Raw genomic sequence first — 12,840 nt, 5'->3', positions numbered from 1 at the left:
AAGGCACATCATTCTGAGCCCACAGTATTTGATCTGTCACCTCACCCCTCCCACTTTTGAGTCTAAGCATGGCTGATCTTCTGGAAACGTTTGCTCAATTGGTCTGAACCACCAATAAAGAGAAGATAGCCCCTTCAGTGAATGCATCTTTCCCCTGAATCTCACCCAACAATCATCCCTCCCTATCTTCAGGCTTTTTCTGTCCCGAATCACCTTCCTTTCCACACTCAAAAATGTTCCTGTCAGCTCTTTTAAGAAATTTCACTTAACCTTGGTTTTCATTCCAAATTAAGGAAAATGATTTTTCCGTAAGTTATGTAGAAAAATGAGATTCATTGCTTTCAACTTATTACTCTCACACACACACACAAATGACCCTTGCCCTTAAGAAATTCCATTTATTGGGGCGCCTGGGTGGCGCAGTCGGTTAAGCGTCCGACTTCAGCCAGGTCACGATCTCGCGTTCTGTGAGTTCGAGCCCCGCGTCAGGCTCTGGGCTGATGGCTCGGAGCCTGGAGCCTGTTTCCGATTCTGTGTCTCCCTCTCTCTCTGCCCCTCCCCCGTTCATGCTCTGTCTCTCTCTGTCCCAAAAATAAATAAACGTTGAAAAAAAAAATTTAAAAAAAGAAATTCCATTTATTATTTTAGAAACGCATGCCCATGAAATGGTTGGAAAGTCACACATGCACAGACTCTCATAATTAAGAGCACTGAAGAAGAGGTAGCCAAGAAGAGTCATTTTTATTTTTCACATTTCCTCCTCACAGCACGAAGCATGAATAGAACAAACATTTGCTCTCATTTGCATTTTAACTACATGCCTGTGTAATCCTTAAAGTCCGTTACTTAAAGTCCTTAAAGTCAGCTTTTTGCTGATTTTTAGTTGTGTCATCTTGGCTGTTTTTCACGTCTTCTTCTTTATCAAGGCTTCATGAACCAAATTTGCATTATGTGTTTCTAATTGTCTCTTGGCTCCTCGGTGTACATTAAATACTTCGTTGATACTTGATCACTGAATAGGGAATAACAGAGAAAGTAACGTCTTTCAGACACTGATAGTCTAGTGGGAAACACAGGATAAACTCAAAGAGGTCTATAATTTTCCAAAGAGCATTCACATGAATAATTTAACAAGCCTCCACTTTAAAGCGGAACTAGGCTACATTAGGCGGTGTGACTGGAATTGCTGTGCCCCAGAGCATGTGGAGGAAGAGAATTGTGGTACTGGCCCGGTCCTCACGTAGATTGTTCTGGTCAGTCATATGCTGTGGTTAATACAGGATCTCAGAATGTTAGAGCTGTAAGCTTCTTTAATCCAAGCCCTGCATTTTGCAGATGAGAAAACTGAGGTACAGAGACCTTCCCAGGACCACACAGTTAACTACCGGAGAGCCGTGCCTCACGTCCTCCAACTCCCGATTGCTAGTTTTTCGAACAAGCAGGGTAAAATGAAATAAATCCATCAGGAATCTTTTTACAGAGTTCATCTTCTTCTTCTTTTTTTTTTTTTAATTAAATGTTAGTTGAGAAAGAGGGTGCAAGGGGGGGGGCAGAGAGAGAGAGAGAGAGAGGGAGAGCGAGAATCCCAAGCAGGCTCCGTGCTGTTAGGGCAGAGCCCAAGCTCCGTCTCACAAAACACAAGATCATGACCTGAGCTAAAATTAAGAGTTGGATGCCTAACCGACTGAGCCACCCAGGGGCCCCAGAAGTATTACTATTTTTGTCGTTGGGATCTTGTCTTCCTTCAAGGACTCTGTTAGAAATATCAGTTATGTGGAATTTCTAGTGTTAGAGAACACCATTAGAGGAAACGCAGGATACACCCGATTTTATTCCATACTTCCTTACCCACTGATGTGACTTGAAAGCATCATAGAAAGTTAAAGGCTGCTTTTAGAGTAAGCTTTCCAAAGAAGTGTGATTTAAAAAAAAAAAAAAAAAAAAAAATGGCTCCCTATCCACAGCCATGAAGAATAACTTCAGAAAATGTTCTAATTAATGTCTTCGCCAGGCGTCCCATTTTTAAAATTATTTCCTACAAGAAGAGCTCTATTAAATAACTTTTACTTTTCCATCTCCAACTGAATTTTCATCTCTTTCTAATGTTCCTGCTCAAATTTGGTGGCTCTGTGTGAGTATCAATTATGGTAAAAAGAGATTTTGTTCCTGTCTCTCACCGCTGAAAAAGGGGGTATAGATGTCATAGCTGCTGTTGGCAGAGGACTAGACTGGGCGCCTGGGAATATAGCTGCAGGGTGGAGATTTCAATGGTCACACAAACAGTAACAGCTCGGGACCGGACTCTCTCTCAGAGCCAAGTACCTTGGGAAGCCTGAATGTCTTCTTTTCTTTCATTCCGTGCCTAAATACTTTTCAAGTTTCAAGTTTACGTGACAGTTTCAAGTGTACATGATTCCATGTATGTACATGTAGTCATATGATCACTGTGATAAATTTAGTTAACATCCATCACTGCATACAGTTACCACGATTTTTTTTCTTGTAATGAGAACCTTTCCGGTTTGCTCTCTTAGCACCTTCCAAACACACAATCCAATTTTGCTCCCCAGGACTAATTTTATCACTGGAAGTGTGTACTTTTTGACCCCCTTCACCCATTTCATCCTGCATATCTCCTTGTGATCAGAGGACAGAAAGACAGCTACCAACAGCAACTCAATTTAGGGGCTCCACAAATGGAAATTTCCCAGGCTTCAAATGTGGAGATTGTCCAATACTTGAAGACAATCTCTAAGTAAAAATAGAAAAAGTAATAATTTTGGGCTGGGGGCGCCTGGGTGGCTCAGTCGGTTGAGCGTCCGACTTCAGCTCAGGTCATGATCTCGCAGTTTGTGGGTTTGGACCCCCGCGTCGGGCTCTGGGCTGACAGCTCAGAGCCTGGAGCCTGCTTCCGATTCTGTGTCTCCCTCTCTCCCTACCCCTCCCCTGCTTGCACTCTCTCTATGTCTCTCAAAAACAAGTGAACATTAAAAACTCATAAAAAAAGAATTTTGGGGTGGGACACACAGGACCCTTTTCCATCACTGCAATTCACTTACAAGTCTACACAAAGCTGACACTGTTTTTCTATAGTAAAATGGGGACAATGTATCATTTGAATCATTGAAACCCAGAAATAATCACCAAAGTTTATTTTAGCCAATGATTTCAAAGTTCTTTTCAGAAAAATGTTTTCTACCAAGGGCAGATGTTAATTGATTTTAATTCTACCTCTTGTTCTGCATTGAATACCCTTGGTTTCGCATAAAGTATGATAAGGTAGGGAGGAACAAGAAAGGCAATGGATATTGCTGAAGCCAGTTTTCAATGTATTCAACATGTGTTCATAAGGGTGGAAACATTTAGGGACCTGTTTAGGTCATTTAGTTATAGAAATAAGAAAAGATACGAGCTACAAATAGTGAAAAGATGCTTCATATAATTTGGAGAGATATTAAGTTTATAAAGTACTGTAGGATATTCACAGCGTTGGACTCAAACTTCAGTTGCTTTGTTTTGGTGCAGACACCCTTCTCCATTTGACCTAGTGATGTTGCCTAACACCCTGGTCACTATTCTCTCCACATCTTACTGAGACACCTCGTGGTAGCTAACTATGTTGACCTACTCCCTTTCTTTCGCTTGTTCTCTGGACACCATGCTCTCCTGATTTTCTCATACTTCACTGGCTGCTGTTTTTCCATCTTCTTTCCTGGCTCTCCTTCCCTCGCTCAACCACTAATGTAGACTGCCCCAAGACGCTGGGTCTCGAGCACCCTGTTCTTTTCTATCTACACTCTCTGAGGTCATCTCCAATCCCATGTACTGGTAATACCCAAACTATGTCTCTGGTCTTCACATCTCCCCAAAAGATTTAACTCCTATTCTCAGTGCCTTCATTAGGTAGTCTGGGAGGCACTGAAGACTTAATATGGCTAAAATAAAAATTGATTTTCTATCATATACTTGCTCCTCCCCCTCTTTTCCCTTCTCGGTAGAAAACACCACCGTCCAACATCAAGACAAATATTCTAGGGCTTCTCTTTGATCATTTTCTTACCTTCACCTTCCACATTCAGTCTGTACTGTCACCCTTGCCTCTAAAGCAGACCCAAACCATCCATTCCTTCTCATTTTCATCAATACCCTATCCAAACCACCAGTGTCTCTGACCCTCACCTCTTGCGCCTACCTCCCAACTGTCTCCTCACTCCCACTCATGTCTCCCTTCAACAGCCACAGTGAACTTTTAAAATCATGAATAATAGGGGCACCTGGGTGGCTCAGTCAGTTAAGTGTCTGACTTTGGCCCAGGTCATGGTCTCGCTGCTTTTGAGTTTGAGCCCCGCATCAGGCTCTATGCTGACCGCTCGGAGCCTGCAGCCTGCTTCGGATTCTGTCTCCATCTCTCTGCCCCTCTCCAGCTTGTGCTCTGTCTCTTTCTCTCTCGAATATAAGTAAACATTAAAACAAATTTTTAATCATGAATAATATTTATGACACCTTCCTTCCCACAGTTGTAATCCCCAATGGCATCCCATCTGGCCTGCAATGAAACCCAGGCTGTGCCCTGGTTTACCAAGCCCCTACCCCATCTGGGCTGTGCCAAGTTCTCCAGCATCATTTTATAACTCTCTTCCTTCTTTTATATCCCAACTTTGCTGGCTTACTTTTTATTTCTCTAACACTGTAGATATGTGCCTACCATAGAGCCTTTGCAGATGCTGTTTCTGGGCGGAAAGCTCTTACCTCCGAGTGGCTGGATCCTTCTTAACATTCATATCTCAGCCTAATTCACCTCCCATGATAGCAATCCAAAGTAGTCACTGTCACATTCCTCTCCTTCAGTTCTCTCCTATGTATTCGTTACTCTTTGACATCTTCTTTATTAAATTTTACTCTTTAATTTGTGTGTGGGCACACACACAACTGTACCATAAGGTCTGAGAGCAGGAGCCTTGGTGGTATTATTCACCAAAATAACTTCCGTGCTTGGAACAGTGCACATAATAGGTGCTCACAAAACATATTCCAAACAAATGAATGAACGAATTTAACCTTTAGGACAATCTGCTATGTGGAGAATTGGTGACATTTTCTGTTTTATTTCATAGTGCGAAGTTGGCTGATCTAACTAAATTCCTAAGGACTAATCAAAAAAATAAAATAAAAACTTACCATCATTTGGCCAGTTCAGTTACCTGGAACCTCTTCCTTCTGCATTTGTGATTAAGGCTGCCACAAAGAAGAAACATATTGGCACCGTAAATCTGATAGATTTCTAGTTAGATGCATGGAGGAAGGTAATGTGACTTGGAGAGGAGATCTTTATGACCTATGACCTCTGGATTCTCATTCATTTGAGGAGATGCTAGCCATAAACTTCAGGCAGTTTGGCAGAAATGGAAAGCTCATAATACTGAGAACTCCTCTAGGGATGTTTCATTTATTCCCCCAGTTTTCCCTTCCTTTTTGCTGATACGAGATGAAATGAAAAGTACAGCAGGCATGATTCTGGAACAGTCTCAATCAGAATTTACCACATCACTCGTTCTCACCTGCGTGGCTAGAGCTCCTGTCTGAACTTAAGTTTGTCTGACCCTCAGCTAAGCCACACCCTTTCTAAGGAGGTTTCTAAGGCAAAGCCCATTGACCCATTTAGAGATCCAAGGGTAAGGAACTTCATATTTATTTGTCATTTAGGCACTATTTATGGCATTCTAAGCACATGACCCCCTTAAGACTGTAATTACAGTCTTTGCATGAAAAGAATATAGAACACTTCTTGTTTGATTTATCCTTTTGGGACTTAGTATTCAAAGTATTGAAAATCCTTTTATTTCATATTGAAACTAGTTTTACACGGCCTACAGCCAGTTCCCCGTTCTCCCTTTCTCGCTTCACAATTGCAGAATGCTACTCGGGTAGTTTCCCTCTGTTTTGAGCCCCACCCTTCTGTTGCTAAGCAGCTGAACAAGATTGCATAAATTGTCAATTACTCAGCTATGACAATGAAAAAGACTGGGGGGCAGTAGCCAGAAATGAGGACAGCTACTTCTGTCACTTGGGATTTAGGATTCGGTGAGGAAGAGAGTCAAAAGGCAGTGGGTGAAGTGAGCATAAATAAAAGTTTGATTTATAGTTACCAACTGGGAGAATTGGGGAATAGGACAAAACACCCCTCCCTTGCCCTCATTGTCTTTGCATATATTTTCAGAAAGACTTGAGCAAGCACATTCTCCTTTACGAACTTTTATTCATTGAAATGAGTTTTTCCCCCATTATAAAAGTAATTTCCTATGATGACTGGAAGAAAAAAGGAAATTAGAGAAGGGAAAACTGACACGATTTCACTACTTTAATATAAACCGTGTAACCCTTTGTATATATTTCCTTCAGAGATTTGTAGTCATTGTATTAGAGTAGATTGGTTTTGTTTGTGTATTTGTTTGCTTAGGCCTAGTTATAATTCACATACGCTTATGCTTAGCTTTAGAATATTTATTGAGTAGCAGTTACTAATTTATTTTAACACTTCTGGTTAGGTTGACTCCAAAATCTGAAATTAGTTCTAAATCTGTACGTCTTAAAAGAGCATATATGCTTTCTGACCCACACACACAAAAAAAGTCTGAAGTATCTTTGTGGTAAATCTTCACCCATCTCATTTATGCAACTTCTTTTTAATAAAGCAGGTTTCATATGGCAGGTATCCACCGGACATTCAGCTCTCCCTCAGATCACCTCACGTCTGTGGCTTCCTGTGGAAATGTTCCACAAAACGAGCATTGAATAGAATTGCAAAGATTTCCTTTTGGAGCCCTTGCAGACTCCACTTACCTGTGTGACTCTAATAAGTGCAATGACGCCTCTGGCTCCCCAAAGAGAAGTAAACCTTGTGTGTGGGCATAATTAGCACACAGTCCGGTTGTAAGATCCAGGTATTTGGTTTTCTTAGACGAGGCATTCCCCAGCAGACACATTAGTGGTTTCCCAAAGAGCTCCTTTGCAAATAGCTATCGAAACAGCAAATAATGAACTCAAAAAGGCGTGCAGTGAATAGGACACCAGAGGGTGCTAGAGGGATGTTACAATATGCCTCGGCTTTCCCTTGGCTCTGCCGTTCAAAAATGAAATAAAGCTTTTTACATAATGCACTCCCTTGTCTTGAACACGTATATTGGAAGCTATACAGCATAGCTCTGTGATGAGAGTCAGACATTTGTTGCTATGTATCCTTCTCATCAGTGTTTTTTCAAAAGCGGGTCTCTTCTTCCCATGCCGAATTTAAGAAAATAATTTTTAAGTCTCTGCTTAGCTGTGCTTTTTTAAGGAAGGCACATTCTTATTCTTCCAAGGCTGCATCTCTTTGACCTCTCCCAAGAGACAGTCCCGTGTGTTAAAATGGTGAGTAGTTCTCATCTGCTAGATATTAAAGAAATGAATTATTTCCAAACCTGCTTTTAGAATCACAGAGCGTGGTGATTCGATCAGCGTGTGCCTCCTGTTGAATTTAAAACGAAACATGTGCATACATGAGCATAAAGTAGCAGTGCTGAAGAAATGTAAGAATGGGTAGTGAGAAAATCATACTGGCATTTATTCGTAAACAGACCGTTTAACCAGAAGGTTTTTATTTTGCAGTGTTAAGCTTTTGAAAATCTATTTTCAGGGGCGCCTGGGTTGGCTCAGTTGGTTAAGCTTTGGACTCTTGGTTTCGTCTCAGGTCATGATCTCACAGTTTGTGAGTTCAAGCCCCGCATGGGTCTCTGTGCTGACAGTATGGAGCCTGCTTGGGATTCTCTCTCTCTCTCTCTCTCTCTCTCTCTCTCACCCCACCTCTTTCTCTGCCCTTCCCCTGCTCATTCCCTCTCTCTCTCAAAATAAACTTAAGAATTAAGAACAAATAAAAACCTATGTATTTTTGTTCAACGTAATTTATCTTAAAAGTATGTTTTCAGTGCCTAACATTTGTGTGTCAGTGTGTCTAGAATTGTCCTTGAAGCCATCCCCACTCTCCATGACCTGGCAGTTTACTTGAAGAAACAAGAGATTTTCTCTTCAAGAAGTTGTCATGTGAGAAAAATAATCCACGACCAATAATACGTACCAAACACACACCATTTTGCAAATGTGTGTCAGAGAAAATACCGTGGGTTTAAAGGAGGTGATACCACAGGACCGGAGGGTTGGGGGAACTGGCTGGGCTAGGAGGTTGCAGGATTGGGTGGCAGAGACCGGGGAGAGCAGAGTCACAGCCTGGCCAGAAGGGGGAGCAGGCAAGGACACACGCCAGGCAACATGCAGACGTCTCTTCATCCTTCCCCAGGGAGGTCCCAGTCCAAAATTACAAATGTCCCTTATTTTTATGTTATTTCTTTGTTTTTAAAATTTTTTTTTTTCAACGTTTATTTATTTTTGGGACAGAGAGAGACAGAGCATGAACGGGGGAGGGGCAGAGAGAGAGGGAGACACAGAACCGGAAACAGGCTCCAGGCTCTGAGCCATCAGCCCAGAGCCCGACGCGGGGCTCGAACTCACGGACCGCGAGATCGTGACCTGGCTGAAGTCGGACGCTCAACCGACTGCGCCACCCAGGCGCCCCATTTCTTTGTTTTTAATGTTGTGGGTTGGAGGTTGTATTGTTGTGGTTTTTAGTTCGGGTTTTGTTTTAGAGCCTGTTCTGTTTATGGTCGTGGTGTGGTTCTTTTCTCAGAAGGAAAAAGAAAAAAAGGCCTCGCTGTCGTTAAAATGGCGAATCACTCCATCCCCAATATTGCTGGTAGTTTTCCTGACCCTCCACGGCTGTCTTGCATCCAGAACGGTGGGACGCTGTAGTGTCCTGCCCTGTAGCTGGGCTGACTCAGGAGGATCAGGGGTTCGGGTCCCCGTGTTCTCCCAGCCCCTCATCCAGGTGGACTCCATACTGTGCCCTAGGGCAACTGGGACATGTGTCTTCTCTTGCTGGGGTTGAATTCCTTAAGGTAGAACCGGGGCCTGATTTCGTCTTTGTGGTCCTCATGCTCAAGGCACATTAGGAACTCAAAAAAACATTTCTTTTATAATTAAAAATATCCTTTTATTAGCATAAGAGCAGTATAAATGCATTGTGGAGAATTAGATAATGTATAGAGCAAAAGTGTTTTTTGAAAAACACTATGCCGTCCCACAGTTTGTTGTTACCACCTGAGTATCTATCCTTCCAAACTTTTTTCTGTACACATCTGTATTAGTCTATCTGTCCTCCTGTTTCTCTATCTACCAATCCGTGTAGCTAGGTATTTTTATGAGATTATACTATAAGACACATTATTTTGTAATGCACACTGGTACACAGCTTATGTTTTTCCATTTAATAATCTCCACATTTTCACCTAAGTGTTGATCTCCATGTGAGGGTTCAATAAACTCACTGCGTAAAAAGCTTCCTTGGGAATGCTTATTAAAATTCAGATTCCAAGGCCCTAGCTTGGATCTGCAGATTCAGAATCTCCAGCGTTATGGCTCTGGAATTTATATTTTAGCAAATGTCTAAATGCTCATATACCAGTCATTGATCTACAGTATCATTATGAGGGGACAGAATAGCTTTCCAGTATAGATACACTGCAATTTATTTAACCAACCTCAAAGGTTCAATTTTTCGTTATCATGAGCCAGGTGATAAACATCATGAACATCAGTAAGTGATAAGCAGACAAGTTGAGATGGTAAACATTCTAAATCTCTGTAAACGTCAACACAAATTTAGTTATTAAGTGCTAGTATAAAAAATTTTAAATCCATGCCCAATATTGATAGAGGGGGATCTTTGGTATGAATACCAAAGCCCTAGGACATATCACCATGAAATGGACTGAACTGAAACTACAGTAGCAGCTTTTCTTTTCTTTTTTCTTTTCTTTTCTTTTCTTTTCTTTTCTTTTCTTTTCTTTTCTTTTCTTTTCTTTTCTTTTCTTTTCTCTTTTCTTTTTCTTTTCTCTTTTCTTTTTTCTTTTCCTTTCTTCTCCTTTCTTTTCTCTTTTCTTTTTCTCTTATCTTTTCTTTTCCCTTTCCTTTTCTTTGTCTTCTCTTTTCTTTTCCCTTTCCTTTCCCTTTCCTTCCCCCTCCCTTCCCTTCCTCTCCCTTCCCTTTCCCCCTCCCTTTCCATTCCTTTCCTTCCCTCCCCTCCCCTTCCCTTCCCCTCCCTCCTTTTCTTCCTCCCTTCCTTCTCTTATTCATAGGTCACAGAGCCAAAAATCTGTGTGGGGGTAGGTAGCCAGATGACGCAGGTCCCCATATTTGGGGCTCTTGACTGTTATGTGGACGCGTTGGCCAGCTTTGCCACTCTGAATCCTTTTGATGTCTGCTGACAGATTCTTTCTTGACACCACTTAACGCCGCTGATTAAGTTGTAATCAAACAACTCTGCCCAACCCTCATTATTTCATCCGAATATGTGTTGATATACAGTAGTTGGTCCAATTCTCCAAGTTCTTGGCTGCCTCAGGGGAAAAGTCTGCCCAGGATTTTTTTTTTTTATAATTATTTTTCTTCCTTTCAAATTTTTTTTTTTTTTGTAGTTTCCCTGGTTTCATGATGTAAGGTCAGAGGAATTAAACTTGAGCATGAAGTAATTAATTACATGAAGCTTGAATTATAATTACTAATTGATCCCCACCTACCTTGATGACACCTGGTGGCAGTGAGTTTCACAGTGCTATGAAGGATAGATGGTAAGGCTCCATTTGGCCTGTCATGTAGGAGGTCCAGGTAGTTAGGTTAAAAAATGCTTTTCATAGACCTCAGATGGGCCACATTTGTCCAAAAGGCTGTGTATGGATCTCTAGACACCATTAGGTTGATATATTTTAATCTCTTCAGCACGATGTTATTGATTCTGTTTCATCACAATAGATAGGGCCTATAAATGTGTTCATTTGTTTATTAAATATTTATTGAGCCCTCACTAAATGCAGACACCAAGCTAGGCACTGAGATTCAATAGTGAACGAACAAATACAGTTCCTACCTTCATGGAGTTTCCTACAAACACAGTAGGAGCAATTAACCTACACTTGGCATGTGGGGAAAGGCTTCTCCTATTATTGATGTCTGAGAAAATCTGAAACACAACTAAGAACTGAGGGTAGAGAGGGCAGAAGATATCTAAGGCAGAAGGAAGAGCATCTACAGAAGTCCATGAGACGTCATGCCATGTTCAAGGAACTGAAAGAAGTCCACCATGGCTGGACATGGGGCTTGCTTAGGGCTGAAGCTGAACAGGTAAGGCAGGGCCAGCTTACCCAGGTCCTTGGCAGCCCTGGTAAGGAGTTTGGATGTATTAGAAGAACCAATGGGAAATCACTGAAGGTTTTTAAGAAGATATTTAACCTTTAAGCTTCAGAAAAGGAGACTTATAATACGAAATCTGGACTTAAAAACGACTGATGCCCTTTTTTTCTGTGAGCTCCACCTCACCAGCCTCACCACAGGAAAAGCACGGGCTCAGAAGTCAACAAGACGAGTCTGGTCTGAAGGTCAGTCAGGCAGATCTCAGAAGACACCCTGATTCTTGCATTTCCTTAAAAAGGCTGAAAATGAAAAAAAAAAAAAAAAAGAACGGACCTGCTGCCTGTGGCGAAGCCATGGGGAAGCCATGAACTCAGACTGCCAGACAAATGGCAACACCAAAGCTTTCTGGCAAAAATAAACATTGTTAATTAATGGGGGGGGGGGGGCGGGACGGGGGCGGCCAAGGTAGGAGGATCTCGTTCACAATAGTAAGAAAAGCTAAAATATACTTAGGAACAAATCTAAAAGACATCCAAGTCCTCATGGAGAAAATTACAAAACATTACCAAAGAATATTAAGATATAAATCAAAGGAGAAATACATCACATTCTTAGATGGTAAGATTCAATATCAAAGTCAGTTTTTACCAAATTGATTTTAAAACTTAGTAACGTTCCAATCAAACCCTTAGTAGGTTTTTTGTGGGTGTGTGGGAGTCTGGAAGTTTACAAGCTGATCCTAAAATTCTTATGGAAAGCACACCAAAAAAATGCCGAGGATATATTTGAAGAAGAGCTATCCGATAGCAACACTTATTTTAAAGCTATGTTGATCTAAGTCAAAATAGTATTGGTGCAGGGATAGAAACCCAGACCAGAGTAGAGACCCCAGAAAGAAAGTCATGCATGTATAGAAAACTTGACATATGGCACTAGATATTGGCATTGCAGACTGAGTAGGGGAAATTATCGATACTTACCTGAGAATGAATACAAAAATAAATTCCAGATGGATTAAAGATCTAAATCTGAATAACAAAAATGCTTGCAAAATCTCACATCATGGAAGGATTTCTCAGACAGGATATAGAAAACAATCACAATTGACAAGTCTGACTACATTAAAATTAAGTCTGTCTGTCCAACAGAAACTACAACATGATAAGAGACATAATGGGGGAAGATATTTATGTTGGATATAAGTGATATAAACTAGTATCCAGAGTATGTTTTAAAATTATAAATCAATAAGATATAAAAACATAGCCTAATATAAAATTGGGTAAAGAAAATGAACACTATATACCAGAAAAAATGTAATTGGGTAAGAAAGGAAGCTCAGCTCCCTAGTTATGAGGATGTAATGTATACGCCTTACGGATACCCATGTAAATTGCTCAAACACGTTGTGACATTGTGGTACATCAGACTCACAATCTTTAGGCGTTCACAGGGTAATACTGTGATCTCAAGCTGGATGCCAAACTGGTGCCTAACTTTTTCAACTTTGCCAAAGCTTAGAAGGTCAACAGCCAGGGTAATGTGGAATTTAGGTCTTAAGCCAAA

At 41.1% G+C, this 12,840-nt stretch overlaps 1 protein-coding gene and 1 long non-coding RNA gene across 3 annotated transcripts in view; one reads left to right on the top strand and one right to left on the bottom strand.

Annotated features, from left to right (window-relative positions):
* Positions 1-12,840, top strand: part of FRY (FRY microtubule binding protein) — a 463,051-nt gene that overhangs the window by 66,413 nt on the left and 383,798 nt on the right. The gene's annotated exons all lie outside the window — the stretch shown is intronic.
* LOC147584839 (uncharacterized) lies at positions 723-1,880 on the bottom strand. The gene is made up of 2 exons (XR_015253791.1): positions 1,241-1,880; positions 723-1,012 (listed from the first exon to the last, which is right to left on the bottom strand). It is a non-coding gene; the product is annotated as an uncharacterized LOC147584839 (long non-coding RNA).

This window comes from Puma concolor, chromosome A1 (genome assembly GCF_028749965.1).
Source record: "Puma concolor isolate L17-30 chromosome A1, mPumCon1.1.hap2, whole genome shotgun sequence".
NCBI lineage: Eukaryota > Metazoa > Chordata > Mammalia > Carnivora > Felidae > Puma > Puma concolor.
This window is presented reverse-complemented; position numbering and strand designations above follow the sequence as displayed.